At 41.4% G+C, this 15,239-nt stretch overlaps 1 pseudogene; it reads right to left on the bottom strand.

Annotated features, from left to right (window-relative positions):
- Positions 1-13,658: 13,658 nt before the first annotated feature.
- On the bottom strand, positions 13,659-14,584 carry LOC118609299 (annotated as a pseudogene).
- Positions 14,585-15,239: the final 655 nt, after the last annotated feature.

Below are 15,239 nucleotides of genomic sequence, written 5' to 3'. Positions count from 1 at the left end.
CTTTTTTACATATTATACATATGCATATATATGAAAGCAAAATAAGCTGAAATCAGAAATAATTTGACATCTCCAGTAATGAAACTAGAAGTGAAAAAAAAAAAAGGATGAATATTAACTATTTTGGATTGTAAAAGAAATGGTCCAAAAATTAATTGTAAATGTGTGGCTGAGAATATTTAGAGACTCTCAGTTTGAACATAAATAAGTAGGATGTAATCTTAGGGAAGTCATAAAGAGATGTGATGAAAATGAGAAAAACTCAACTCTGCATAAGGCCTGTGGGGAAGGAGATGATTTTTAGAAAGCCTAGAAAAGGTACCATACATAAATAATAATATACTCTATTGAACATAAGCACTATGCTACTTGAGAAGTGTTCTTATGGCTTTTTCATAGACTTGATCAGAGTTTCTCAATCCAGGCATTATTGACATTTAGGACCAGATAATTCTTTGTTGTGGGGAGCTCTCCTGTGCATTGTAGAATGCTTAGCTATATCCTTGCCTTCTACCCAATAGCAACTCCTGCCTTCTCCCAGCCCAAGCTGTGACACCCCAAATATCTCTAGATATTGCCAAATTTCCACTGTGTGTGTAGAGATGAGGGGTTGCATCCACTTGAGAACTACTGACTTAGATAAACATTCTTCAAACTTCCTTTGTTAGGATTCTATTTTCATTTAATGTCATTTTAGACGAGAATAGCATTTACTATTATTCAATAAACCGGAACTTTGGTTAATAATGTATTAGTCTCCTGAGACTTCAATTGGGGTGATTAATTCTGTAAAAGACTGGTCACCCTTAAAAGTGATATTTATCTTATAAAATTGAACTTTTAATGTGTATCCTTGAGGACCAAATTTTGGACCATGGGGACTTAACCCAGAACAGCAAACTCATAGCTCCTTTCCAGTATCCTATATTAACTTTATTATCTTAATTCTAACCACAGAGTACAGTAGAATGAGTAAAGACAAACTTTAGTAAAGATTCTCTAAGTCTCACACTCATATTGACTTATGTCTAGATTTCAAGGATTCATTCGTATTTTATTTTCTAATTAAAAAAACAATTCTTTAAATCTTAAGGCCATATTTATTTTCTATCACACAATCTTTTATTTATTGCTCCTTATTTGTTTCAAAAAGATCAAGAGTGACAGGCAGTCAACAGGTTGTAAAGGTGCTCAAGGTCACGAATTATTAGGGAAATGCAGATTAAAACAACAATAAGATGTTATTTCACACCAACCTGTGTTTATCGATGGATGAATGGAATAAGAAAATGTGGTATATATACACAATGAGATATTAATCAGCCACAAAAAAAGAGGGAAATCTTGCCATTTGGGACATTGATGGACCTAGAGTGTATTATGCTAAGTGAAATGAGTCAGAGAAAGACAGAAAAGTACCACATAATCTCAATTATATGTGGAATCTAAAAAAAGAAAAAAATCCTGAGCTCAAAGATATGGAGAACAGATCGATGGTTGCCAGGGTCAGTGGGGGGTGTGTGTGTGAGGAGGTGGGAGGATGGCCAAGATGGGTGAAGGTGATCAAAAGGTAGACACTTCCAGTTACAATGTTACCAAGTGAAATGCTAGACCTCTCTGCCTCCATCTTATTTAAGCCTGCTTTGTTCCCATGGCACTCAGGTTAATAGCTTCTTGTACATAGACATGCTAATCTTTAGAGGAATTCTGCTTGCAGCTTGTGTTTTTTAAAAACAGCGCCTTACCAGAAGGGGCCTCTCCGGAAGAGATGAGGGAAGTATGTATAAGCTCCCCTGCCCAGAGCCCAGCGCAGAAGCTGTTGTTTAAAAAGTGCCAGACTTTATGTGAAAGATTCTTTTGCTACTCTTAAAAGCATCAGCCGAAGAGACAGGGGCCTGTTGGGGTACTCTTCAGAGACAGTACTGGTGGGCACCATATTTTCATACTGTGGCAATACCTTGCTAAAACTAGTGGGAGGGAGCCTTTTTATTTTATTTTATTTTATTTTTTTTAAACCCTAGATTCCTCTTCCTCCCCACCCCAGCGGTCATTGTTTTCACACTCTCCCTCTGCCATGGTCCACAATGCCAGTATCTCTTGGAGGGGAGCTTTTTACACAAATTCTAGTGCCCTGGTTTTTACATCTGGCTCTTTGGTTTTTGCAGCTGCAGTCTAGGGGTCTCCCCTTGATTGCCTGGCTCTGAAGGCCAGAACACCAGAGAATCAACTCCAGAGTAGACTGACTGAAACACACCTCCAGCCTTTCTGAGGAAGAGGCCTAATTGCTTGTCCAGGCACTTTGGCCTAAGGGGCAGGCTACATTGCTATTTTCATCTCTTTCTAAAGATCTCAACATCCCCTAATTAGCATGTCTTTCACTGATTTTAAAACTTCATAAAGTAAAAAATCACATATTCCCACTTTTAAGATTTCAATTAGATTCCTCCAAATTTTTAATAAATTTTAATTATATTATGATACCTAACATTAATTATGTTAATAATATAAAAATGTATTTGTAAAGTAGGACAGTTAGAAAATATAGAATAGTGAAAAAAGAAAATTAAATAACCAATATTCCGATACAAGAGAAAATTTAATTTAATTTCTCTTGACTGCACTTAACTGCAAAACTCTTTGTGCCTGACAATTTTTATGGAAGCAGCAGTGAGACTGTGGCAGCCTGACCCTGAGTGAACATTTCCTGCTTGAACCAGTTAGTTTCTGACTTTGCCCCCTTTTCCAGGACTCTCTGGCTGATGCAGCAGTCCGAAAAACTGCTTAAATGATTAAGCCGGTTTCCTTACAGTTTGGCAGCCAATCAGTGTTCTCCTTAGGTTCTCCTTCTTTATGTGGAATATCTATAGCTGTGTAGGAATGCAGAAGTACAAGATTGTGTAAAACTGCCAGCCATGTTATGGTCGAGGCTCAGCCTTTGGATAAGAATCCACTGAGCTGGTGTCTGCTTCAATAAACACTGCTTCCTGCTTATAGCCTTGGTGTTTGTCTCTCTGTTTGAGAATCCCACAACAAAACCTTTTTTAGTTTCTAACATGATTATTTAGATATTTGATTTTCTTTTAGTAAATTTGATAATTTATGCTTTCCAAAAAATGTAATCTCTTTTCTCCAGATTTTACTTTTTGGTAGCATTTTAAAAAAATTATCTTCACACTTGTGGTTATCACACTTTTCCCTTGTTTTTGTTTTCTTTCTCTTTCTTGCTTGATTCTTTTATTCAGAGGTGATTGTTTTTAGTTGGCCTTCAAGTAATAATTCTGAGATTACATATGAATTTTTTTTTTTTTTTGAGTCAAAAGAAAAATTTTAGGAAAGAAGTAACCCTCCACAGGCAGAATGTGGTCTCCTCTCAGAGGCAGAAAGTGTGAGGGATTCTGTTAGTGGAATTCAGTTTACGTATCATTCTTTAGTTCCCATTTCTTTTGATATAGACATACAGTGGAGAAGGGAAAGGGAAAGAGTATGTATCCTGAAAAGCCTGCTGGCAGTTCCCAGCCTTTAATCCATGGGTTCCCCAAGGTTTTAGCCATAGAGATTGAATGATTTTATTTTGTGTAGGGCAGCCACTGAAGGACTCTCTTGTTCCTGTTTCCCTTTCACAAGTGTGGGGAATGAGTTGTTAGCAATACCAGTAGAAATCTTCCTTTGTTCTGCAGGTGTCCTCCTGGCCTGGCTGATCAGCATATTGTAGTCTCTGAATATAGCTTGATTAATATGTTAATTCTCTTTTTCCTCTTTACATTATTTCCCCCTCAGAGATTTTATTCCCTTGTTTTTAAGGGGATGTTGAGGGAAGGCCTGTCTTCTGTAACCTCTTCAAAGCTGAGATAGGGCTATAGTCCCCGCCTATCTCAAAAAAAATCTCTGGGTCCTGGAAGCAGAGACATGAGGTCATTCCGGCATGCAAAAGTAGTAAAAAGACTTGCAACCCAGAAGATGTAAATTTAGCGAAAAGATTGACAAGACAAAAGTTAAAATTAATAGTAGAGGCAATTGACAATGAAGTTACTTTTCAATGGGAGTTTGTTAATTAAAGATAAAGACATCTAGTGAGAATAAACTGAATCATTTTGAAGAGACTAGAGGCATGGACACCGGGCTGAAGAATAATTATTCAGTAAAGTCTCCTGATTCCCTGGGACATGTGGGCTTATCTATTTTCCAGAACAAGAGCTTAAGATCTTCCATAGGCTGCACTTCCCATTTTATTTTCTGGAGGAACCTCTGAAGGCTCATAAGAGACTGGTTTAATTCAAGACAAATGCACCCAGATGTTGATTCCTTGTGTTTGACAGCAGTTGACTTACTTAAAACTAGGTGGGGACCTTTCTGTTTGCATTGAGAGCTGACTTTCAATAGATCGCAGGGAGGGTGCTGTTCTGCTTGATAGGAAACCTTGACACAGAGGTGGGTCATCTACGAATGATTTAGCCTTAGATTCCTCAGAAACATGCTTTCTGTGATGGGCAAGGGGGTTGCCCCCTTTCTGACTTTGTCCCATTTCCTGGGAGGAGGCATTCTCTGAACCTGACCCTGGTCCTAACATGCAGCAGGAAATTTCATTGCTAGTCCCGGTCTCAAAATGGGAAAAGTAAATTATCTTAAGTTGGCTATTTATTCCTGTCACTGTATAATTAGCGTTGGAGAGAGACCTATGGGATGGGCCTGAACAGAGAGAGTAGCTCTGATATCTAGGAAAAATTCAGTTTTTCTTCCTTGCCATATCGAGGGTGACCTGAGGCTCCACTGTTGTGATTGCAATGGATTTCTCTAGGACTGGAACCTGTGAGCACTTTGGCCTCTGTTGTTGGTGGAAGGAGCAGCCCCCTCATGAGAGGCTTGCTATGAGGGGAGAGGGCTTATGAGGTCTTCCCCTCCCTGGCTTCCCAGGGCTGGACGGACACTCACCCTTCCAGTGGCCTTTCTTCCTGTAATTTGTGCATTGATTATGCCCCAGTCCCGAGGATGCCAACCATAGCCACCTAAAGTCGAGGCCCTCCAGGACTGAAAGATTTTTATTGTCTAGGGTCACCTTGAGATAGTCTCTGTATTATGACATCTAAAATTTGCACCTTTTTGTATTTTGTTTTCTTCTCTGCTTGGTCCCAGTTATTGGACACCTGAAAGACCTCTGGCCCCAAGGCAACCTGTGGAGTTTGGGGTCCAGGCCTCAACTTTTGGAGCTTCCTTTAAATATTAGGCACAGCCCGAGTTATGAAATGTATAGCCAGACATGTCTAGCTTCCATTAGACTTTGGGCCAATGTTAGTATGTTTTCTAAAAGCCTCAGAAAACTGGTTAAGACAACATAATACACAGAAAACTATTTTGATGAAGTACAGAATCCTTGTTTTCTACTCAGAAAACTTTCCCATAACATCAGTAGCAGACCAATAGTCTAAGAAACATTAAAACACAATTCTAATTTTGTATTAGCTTACTTTTGACATTTAAATTTCCAATCTTGTTTAGCTTAATCACATATAAAATTTCCTCTCCGGATTTCTCTTCCCATACCTTCTACAACTTCCCTCATCCCTTTAGTTTGCCTCTTCTCACTCATTCAGAAATAACCAACTTTAAGACAAACACCTTTCCTTCGATTTCCTTCAAAATATATCTCCATACTTTATACCTTCTGTTATCAAAAATATACATTTCTCTTTCCATCATAATTAGAATTCTTAACTCAACCACAGTATTATATATATATATCACTGACAAATATAGATCAGAGGTCATGCACATACTCTTATTATTTCCTCATCCTCAGTATTTGTAACTTCCCTGAGGATGCATATTTAGTTTCTTCAGGGAGCAATGAAAGAGATAGGGTCCCCAGAGAACTCAGTCTCCCCTAAGTTCCTGATTATTTTGAGATCTCCAGGAAGGCTCCTATCATTGAGCCATCTGATCAGTCTGAGTCTTGGTAAGGGAGCATTGAAGCTTGTACATGGAGGACTTCTTTCCATTTTTCCTGTTTCTTGAAAAGAAGATCTAATTGTAGGATAGTATTGTAGCTTAGTGAACTGTTTACAGGCCAAACTTCTTGGTCTCCCTCCCACTGTTAGTTTGGGAGGAGGAGGGGCCCCTGCAGATCCTTGCTGCAAGTAATTGCTGCTGCTGCATGTTTCACTAATAGCTGGGCCATGGGGCTGCGGTGCCTGCCTTCCCTGCAGGGCACAAGCTGGAGGTGCCCACGCCGCGCTGGAGGAAGGAAGAAAAATATTCTTCCCTTACCAGGAATTGAACCTGGGCACCCTGGGTAAAAGCATTCCAACTTAACCTTTAAGATACTAGGGAACACAATCCTAGCCCTGCCTGAATCTGAAATCGCATTACTCCACCCTCTGAGAGGAGTGCGCGTGTGCCCCGTAGTGCAGTGCTGCCTGGGAAGGCTGAAGGGGGTACAGCAGCACCGATCTGGGCCTGCCGCTGCTAGAAGGGGCGATTGCAATAAGGGTCTGGGCCCACTACTGCCATGAGTGTGCACAGGGGTTTATCTGCAGCTCCAACACGAGGGATGTAGGTAGGGGTCTATGTAGGTAGGGGTCTTTAGCCCCTGCTACCAGAGGGGGAATGGCAGCATGGGTCCAGGCCTGTCACTGCCCTGAGAGTGTGCAGGCATTTACCTGAGGCTCCAAGCTAAAGAGACAGAGAGACACACAGATTCAGGAATAGCAAAAGAAGGCTAGCTTTTCAGGCAGCGGGGGGCGGGGGGGGGGGCAGGGGCGGGAACTACCTGAAAAAGTCTCGCACTGTAGGGGACACAGGCCAAAGAACCAGATGCAGTTGGAGCTGGACCAGTGCTCACCTTTGAGTGATTTTGGCCCACTCTGAGATTTCTCTGGTGTCCCAGAGCCAATTGAAAAATGAGTTCAGTAGAGGTGCTACTGTGACTCCTCCTCCTCCCTATTAGAGTTCCCACAGGAGAGGGGAGGGAAGGAGGGAAAGGCTAAGGGCAAAATCGGGGAGTAAGCCTGGGGAAGCTTCTGCAGCCCACTGGTTCCCTGGTTGTGAGCCCCCAGCGAAAATGAAAGTAAGGGGCCTAGAAGGAGGAACAGATGAGTCCCGTAGGGGCTTACTCATCCTGCTGTGGGCAAAAGGTGCTGAGTAATCTTTTAATTTGAAGTTTGGAAGGGCTCCTTCAGCAGGTCTTCTCTGAAATTTTAATGGTGATGCTGAGTCAGGGAAGTTAGAGGAAGAAAAGTAGGAAGAGAAGGTAGATAGGACCAGTGGACTCCTGCTTGGTTAGAGAACAAGTCTCTTACCAGGCCCCTAGAAATGGCATCAACAATTTGCCCAAGGCCAATTGATCTGCGCACAGCATAGGGAAATACATCCCAGTTGCTCTCAGCCATGGTGAACTTAGGTGGGACACATTTATGTCCTTTGGTCCCTTAGTGGTTGTCAGAAAAGATGATGAAGGACAGGACAAATTTCTCCATGTGGTAGGGTGACCAAGCCCTGCCCAGAGAGAAGAGGGTCCTTTTGGCGGAGAGTGTAGAAAGAATTCAACACACACGCTAAAGTTAGATTCAAAAGTAAAGTTTATTAGCAAAGGGGTAACACTCCACAGGCAGTATGGCCTCCTCTCAGAGGCAGAGAGTGAGAGGGACTTACATATGAATTTTTAAAATTAATTTAAGATATATTTCTACAAGAAGAATCAATGAGTCTACCATTTTGGATACTGCCAAATTACTTTCTGGAAAGTTTGTAAGAATCACATGCAGTGTTTAGTTGTATTTCTCGTTTAATAAACTGGATCATAATTGTCTATTATACCTCAATAAAGATGGACGATAATAAAAATAAAGAACAACTAACAGAGTCATATTATATGTATTGCACTAAAACTACTCCATCTTTTACTTTTTAATAGCTGCATAGTGTTTCCTTCTGTGAGTATACCGTATTTTATTTACCCAATGCCTTATTTTGGTTACCAATACGGCACAAAAAAACTACTTTAAAACTTAGTCATGTAAAATACCATCTTGTTGTGCTCACTCTGTGGGTTAAAAATTCCAACAGAGAATAGTGAGGTTGACTTGTCTCTGATACATGCTATCTGAGAAGACCCAATAGCTGTAGTGACTCAATAACTGTGGAATGAATTCATTGGATAGGTGTTTTCACTCATATACCTGCTGGTTGGTATTGGCTCTTGTCCACAGCACTTACCTCTCTGTGTGGTCTGAGCTTCCTCACATTGCTACAGCTTGAGGGTAGTCAGACTTTTTATATGATGGCTAAGGGCTTGAAAGGTAAGTATCCTAAGAGAACCAGGCAGAAGATACATAGCCTTTTCTCGCCTAGGTTTGGAAGTACACATAACGTCACTTCTGTTGTATTTTATTGGTCATAGTATTCATAAGCCCACCTGGATTTCAAGAGAGCAGGCATAGACCCCCTCTCTTGATGGAAGAAAGTGTCTATGAATTTATAAATATATTTTAAAACCACCATACCTATTTATGAACATTTAGACCAATCATGGTTTTGGTCATTACAACAACACAACAATGAACAGATGCATACATACAGTTAATCTGTGTGTATTCCCTCAGGACATATTTCCCATAAATAGACTTGCTGCTCCATAAGGTTTACAAATTTAAGATAAAAAAATTTTTTTGGCTTTATCAAAATATAATAGATAATTTTTTGCTTGTATTTACATTGTACAATTCAACGTGTTTTTAAATTTATAGTTGGCATACAATAATATCTGTTTCAGTTTTACAGCATAGTGATTAGAGACCTATATAACTCACAAACTGATCACTCCACTAAATCTAGTACCCTTCTTTCTCCTTACATATTTATTACATTATTAACTATTTTCCTTATGCTACACTTTATATCTCCATGTCTATTTTGTAACTATCCATTTGTACTTCTTATTCCCTTTGCCCTTTTTCACTGCTCCCCCAAACACCCTCACATCTAATATCCCTCTAAATATTCTCTGTATAAGGGTTTATTTCCCTTGTTGTTGTTGTTTATTTTGTTCTTTAGATTCCACTTATATGTGAAATTATGTGATATTCGTCTTTCTCTATCTGACTTATTTCATTCAGTGCAACACCCTCTAGGTCCATCAAGGCAATAGCTTTTTCCATCCCCGTCCTTAGTCTGTGTGTGTCTTTTAATCTGAAGTGAGTCCCTTGTAGGCAGCATATGTAGGAGTCTTGTTTTCTTATCCATTTGGCCACCCTATCTTTTGGTGAGAGGCCTTAATTCTTTTCCATTTGAGGTATTTGTTGTTAGGAATGTAGTTATTACCATTATTTATTCATGTTTTTGATACATGTTTTTTTCTTCTTCTAAAAGAAGTCCCTCCAACATTTCCTGTAATACTGGCTTGGTGTTGATAAATCCCTTTAGCTTATTTTGGTCTGGGAAGCTCTTTATCTGTCCTTCGACTCTAAATGATAGCTTTGCAGGATAAAGTACTCTTGGTTGTAGATCCTTGGTTTTCATCAAGTAAATTTTTTTTTTTTTTTTGCCAAGCCTTTCTGTCCTACATAGTTTCTTCTGAGAAATCAGCTGCCAGTCTTATGGGTGTTCCATTGTAGGTAACTAACTGCTCTTCTCTTGCTGCTTTTAAGATTCTCTCTATGTGTATATATATATATATATATATATATATATATATATATATATATGTGTGTGTGTGTGTGTATGTATGTATGTATGTATGTATGTATGTATGTATGTATGTATGCATTTATTTATTTAGTGAGTCAACCCTTGGTTGACCTCACAGATTGCAAGGAACTTGTCAGTTTACAATCTTTTATTTTAGGTGGTCTTCCATCCAAGTACTAATCAGGCCAAACCCTGCTTAGCTTCTGAGATCAGATGGGATTGGGCTTGTTCAGGGTGGCATGGCTGTAGACCTCTCTTTGAATTTAACCTTTGACATTTTAATTATAATGTGTTTTAGTGTGGGCCTCTTTGGGTGTGGGCCACACTAGGAGAGGAGAGGGGTCAGTGGAAGAACAATAGATAATGCTAGCACTTCTGCCCAGAAGAAAGCTTCACTTCTGGCTCTCTCTCTGACAACTCAGTGTCCCCTGCAAGTCCCTGGTACCAACCCGGTGCTGATGCTCAGAGCAAGCAGGTCCCTCACTGTGAAAGTCTCCTTATGGATGTGGCCCCTTTAAGTGGAATCTGCAGCTGCCACAGCCCCTCTCCCACTTAGCCCCTCGGGACGGGGCAACCTCATATTTTCGCCTGCTCCTACCTTCTACCTTTGCAGGGTGATTTCTTATTTCTTTCCCTAGTTGTAGTGCTTCTGTTCATCTAGATACCAGGTGACTTTGCTTGCTATTTGCTCCATGTTTCTGTCAGAATTTTGATTTAGTTGCAAAAGGGACGAACAAAGCCTCTATTATCTATGCCATTTTTCTCTCACTCCAAACTTAGAATTTTGATAAATCCAACTAATATCTCTCCTACAGGACTTTGCCAAATTTATGAACCCTCTAACCTATGAAAGAAACTATTTCCTTATTTTTTTTCTAACACCAACATATATTTGAACATATTTCTAGGATACAAATATGTTTTTACCAAGGAATTTTTAATGGATTAATAATTTTCCATCTGTAACTCAAGAGTGCCTGGCCTGGAACTTGCACCTGGGTTTGGATATTCCAGAAAAATCACCAGGAGTACCAGAGGGGTGAGAAATGCCATTTATTACTCAAGAGGCATGGATGCTTCAGCAATGGCTGGTTGGAGCTGCAGGAAGAGACTGCTGGCTGGGCAGCTATTAGTCTTCTGAGTATGTGGAGGGCTTATGTTCTGAGTTAACTCTACATCATCTAGTATATTTTATTACTGTTGTATTGTTTAGTTGTTTAGATTGTTCCTGATTTTTCATTACTATAAAGACTTTGATAATTGATATCCTTGTAAGCAAATCTTTGCCCACTTTCTTAATTATTTCCTAAGGATACATCCTAGAAGTAGAATTGCTAAGTCAAAATTAATTATTCACTTTTTTAAGCCTCCTGATACTTACTGTCAAATAATAGTTAGAACACTATTGCCATTTTATATCCCCATCAACATGTCCTATTCTTTTTTTTATGTTTCTTTCATTTAAGCAATGCTCTTTACCCATGGGGAACTTGGCATTTTGTAATGTATAACCTGGAACACATTTCACTACAAATATCCAATTGTGAACTCAGAAATTACATAGAATAACTCTATAGTTATAATTCTCTGGGAATGGGATGTTTTGATGAATACAGTGTCTCTTCAATGGGCACCATATATTGAAGAACATGGAAAACTCAATAACTGAACTGCATCACCTGACATTATCTCCTCGTCCCCACTATGAATGCATTTATAGAACAATGCTTTGGCATTATTTCCTGGTATAGATTGCTGAAATGAAAACATGTAACATTTGAAATAGCTTTATACAATATTTATAAAGCAATTGCATGCCCTCTTTCTAAGTCTCCTGTATTTCTCTTAGTACTAACAGTCTGAATTAACATTTTCCCCAATAAAGTAATATACTTCTGTTTATCAGTTATAGCTATATATGTACAATAGTACTTCCTTCTTGGTCCTAGTTTTTAGGATGCTTAGAACTAACTTTTACCCAATTACCTTAGCATTATTTGCTTTAATCAATATTTTTTAATATAAATTTTATTTTCTCCTTTATTTCTTACTTCTCTCTTTTGGGAATGTTTGGCTCTTACTGCAATTAATCTACTTTCAATAATTTTTAGAAAATGGAGAAGGAGGTCAAATTATAAATCAATTGATAAAAATCATATCTTTAATTGGTAATATAGATGATTTGGAGGTTGGGCTAAATAGATATTAGATCTTGTGTTTGACTTAGAAGCAGTTTAAAAATTAGAGTGTGAGTTATTTTGTTACTTACTTTTCTATGCCTGGTAAAAGAATCCAGGGATTTGGGAGTAATCAAATGCTTTATTTTAGGTTTAATCTAATTTTGTTTTTATAAACAATATTAAATAAAACATCTAATAGATTCTCTTATAACACAGAACTAGCTATAGAAGAGAGTTTTGCATATTTTAATATTTTGCATTTATGTAGATCTAGTAACCCTAGGTTGACATCCTGAAATAACTTGTGTATCTGATTCTAAATTTTTGAAACAGTTTTGTGTTTGGGATTTTATCTTTCTATTATTATGTGTTAGTTTGAAAATTTACATCGGAGACTTGTCCCAATAGGACCTGATGAGGGGCTCACAGAGAACTGCACCCACTGCTCCAGGTATGCCCCTTACTTGGTCAGTGCAGGGGTCTGTGCAATTCCCATACAGGGAGTCTTCACCTAGGACTTTAGCCACTCCTCCACGGGGGATTAGAGCCAGTGATAGCCTCACTGGCTAGAAGGGCTGCATACATGGCAGCCAGTTGCTTCTCTATTAGAAAATATCGTGCTTCCATGCCATTTCATAACTGACACTAGATGCCTGTCAGCACCTTCTGGGAACCATGTTTCTGCCACAAGCCCCATCCAAACCCTGTATCATCCACCTGTACTGTAAGCAGGAATGGGAGGGCTGGATCTCCCTCGTGGAGTTTGAGCTTGTGCTACAGCTTGCTCTGTAGCCATAAAGGCCTCTTCTATCTCACGGGTCCAATTCCAGTAGGCACTCCATTTCACTAGACAGTGCAGGGGTCACATCAAGGAGGCCAAATGGGGGATGGACACTCTCCAAAACCCAGCAGTCCCAAATAGGTTTGGAGCTGCTTCACAGTCTCAGGTTGGGGATATGCCTGTATCTTATAAATCACTGTCTCTGACATTACTTTTGTTGGACCCAACCAGACAACTCTCAAGAATTTAACAGAGAACCCAGGTCCCTGGACCTTGTCTTTGTTGACTACCCAAATCCAGTTGGTGAGAGCTTTTCACAAGCTGGTCGCTGCTGTTTCTAGTTCTGTAAGAGAATCAGAGGTTAGCATTATATCATCGATGTAATGACACAAGTGCACTGTGGATGGTCATTTCCACATGGCTCTAAATCTTGAGCCACAAGACCGTGGCACAGGGTAGGGCTGTGCAGATAGCCCTGGGGAAGGATGAAGGGTGTCCTCTGCTGCTCTTCACAAATGAAAGCAAACTATTCTTGGCTTTCTGGGACTATGGCAATAGAGAAAATGGCATTTGCCAAGTCCATCACATAATGGTATCATCCAAGTTCATGTGACAACCGGTCCATAATGTCTGTGACGCTTGGCATGGCAGCAAGCAGGGGTGGCATAACCTTATTCAGCTCCTGATAGTCAACCGTCATGTGCCAGGAGCAGTCAGGCTTCTTCACTGGCCACACGTGGGAGTTGTATGGGTTATGAGTAGGACAAATGACACTGGCTTCTTCCATGCTATTTCCTCATGGCTGCCCCGTAGGTGATACTGTTTTGTGTTCACTACCTGGGTTGCTTGGGGCAATACCAAGGGGGCATGGTGTGGACGTCCCCGGATGCAAAGGCAGAATTCACCAGCAGTGATATTCATAGTAATGCTTCGCAAAATATTAATCCTCAAAATGTGTTCCCTTATAGGGAATATGTACACTTGGTATGCTGGAGGAGGCAATCTGCTGATTCCCAGTGTCACAGGGACCTGCTGCACATGAATGATTCGACCCTCATAGCCTTCTGTGGTTGCAGTGGGTCTGGGAAACTTGTCCAGATTCCCATAAAGCAGGGTGCTTGTTGGCACCCATGTCCACGAGGGCTAATAACCTCTGTATATTGTGGGGGAACCAATGTATAGTCAGTCCCACCCACACTCAGCCTCAGGTCAAGCGGCTTCCTTGCCAACAGGGTGTCATGACTGAATCCCTACAAGGAGATAATTGTCTAGCTATACCTCACAGGTTGTGGATTTCCTGGGAATAAGGGCAAATTGCTGGTTAGGGCACAGCTGATTCCACAGCGCCAGCCGATTCCACAGCGCTGCTTAATCTTTTCTGCAGTGACCCCTGCCGCGAGGAGATCAAACCACATCTGCTCACAGCTCACTTTCATGGCCAAAAACAGGCTAGGGCTGGTCTGCTCTCCCTTTTTAGCCATGTCTCCATCAGTGCACTGCTTGTTTGGGAATGCAAGGGGTTGTACAGCATGCACTTGGGTGGAATGCTCCTTGAGTTTCACGTCCACGTCCCCCAACCTAGCCATGGAGGACTTACTTCATGGGTCTGCCTATGCACGTAAGGAGCCAACAGTGCTGCCATGGTGCTAAAAGTACTGGCTGGGCCAGAGGTCAAGGTCAAGTCTTTCATACAGGCTGTAAATACTTCTTCATCGGGACTAGTATACAGGGTGCGAAACATCATCTGTCGCATGCCCATTTCTCGAATTATCTGGACCAGATCTAAGTATGTGGTCCATCTGCTCACTGTCTTTGGTAGCTCCCCAAGGTCAGCCCAGACTGTCCTGGCAGTGAACATGAGCCAATTAATCAGTGAGTGATTACCCGCACTCTGAGCCGGAAGTGCCACGTTCTGGAGGCGCTGCCGGAGGGATGGTATCACCATTATGGAGCCAACTGAGCCATCTCTTCCAGAGGTAATTCAGTCCCTTCTATCCCATCATCCCACAGCCTCAGCGGCCACCCTGGAACTGTCTCCCCGGCTCTCCGCTGTACCTGTTTCGTCAGGAACTGGCTGGGGTGTACTGGATCAAGCTGGTATGCTTTTTAGCCTGGGGGGTTGGTGCTGCCAGCTTGCTGCACGCCCCCCACCCCCACCCTCCGCCCACCTTCCTGAGCCAACAGCTGTTCCACTTCAACCTGCCGCCATCTCACTGGCCACACCTGCCACAGTATTGCCGGTGGACTCCCAGACCAGGACAATGGCAGTGACCTGTCAGGGCCCCACAGCATCCATTCCGCTTCTGCCAGCCGCCTTTCCAGCTCTTCTTCCTGACGTTGCAGTTGCTGCGCTCACTAAGCCTGGTACTGAACCTCCAGGCTGGCCTGCCGCAGCACTACCAGGAATGCCGGACCTACTGCCTCCTTGTGAGTGGTCCAGACATGTGCCTCCAGCATCCATTCAGGGCTCTCCCGCCGTCCTCTGGACGGGGCTTCACTCCATTCCAATCCTCCGAGGCGTCCACGTGAACCAGTTACATGGCCACGGGATACCACTGGGGGGTGGAGGGGACACCTGTCCTCCACTTGGAGACCTTCCA

This window comes from Rousettus aegyptiacus, unplaced genomic scaffold, assembly GCF_014176215.1.
Source record: "Rousettus aegyptiacus isolate mRouAeg1 unplaced genomic scaffold, mRouAeg1.p scaffold_m13_p_11, whole genome shotgun sequence".
Classification (NCBI taxonomy): Eukaryota; Metazoa; Chordata; class Mammalia; order Chiroptera; family Pteropodidae; genus Rousettus; species Rousettus aegyptiacus.
The sequence above is the reverse complement of the archived record's forward strand: the minus strand, read 5'-3'. Positions and strand labels throughout refer to the sequence as shown.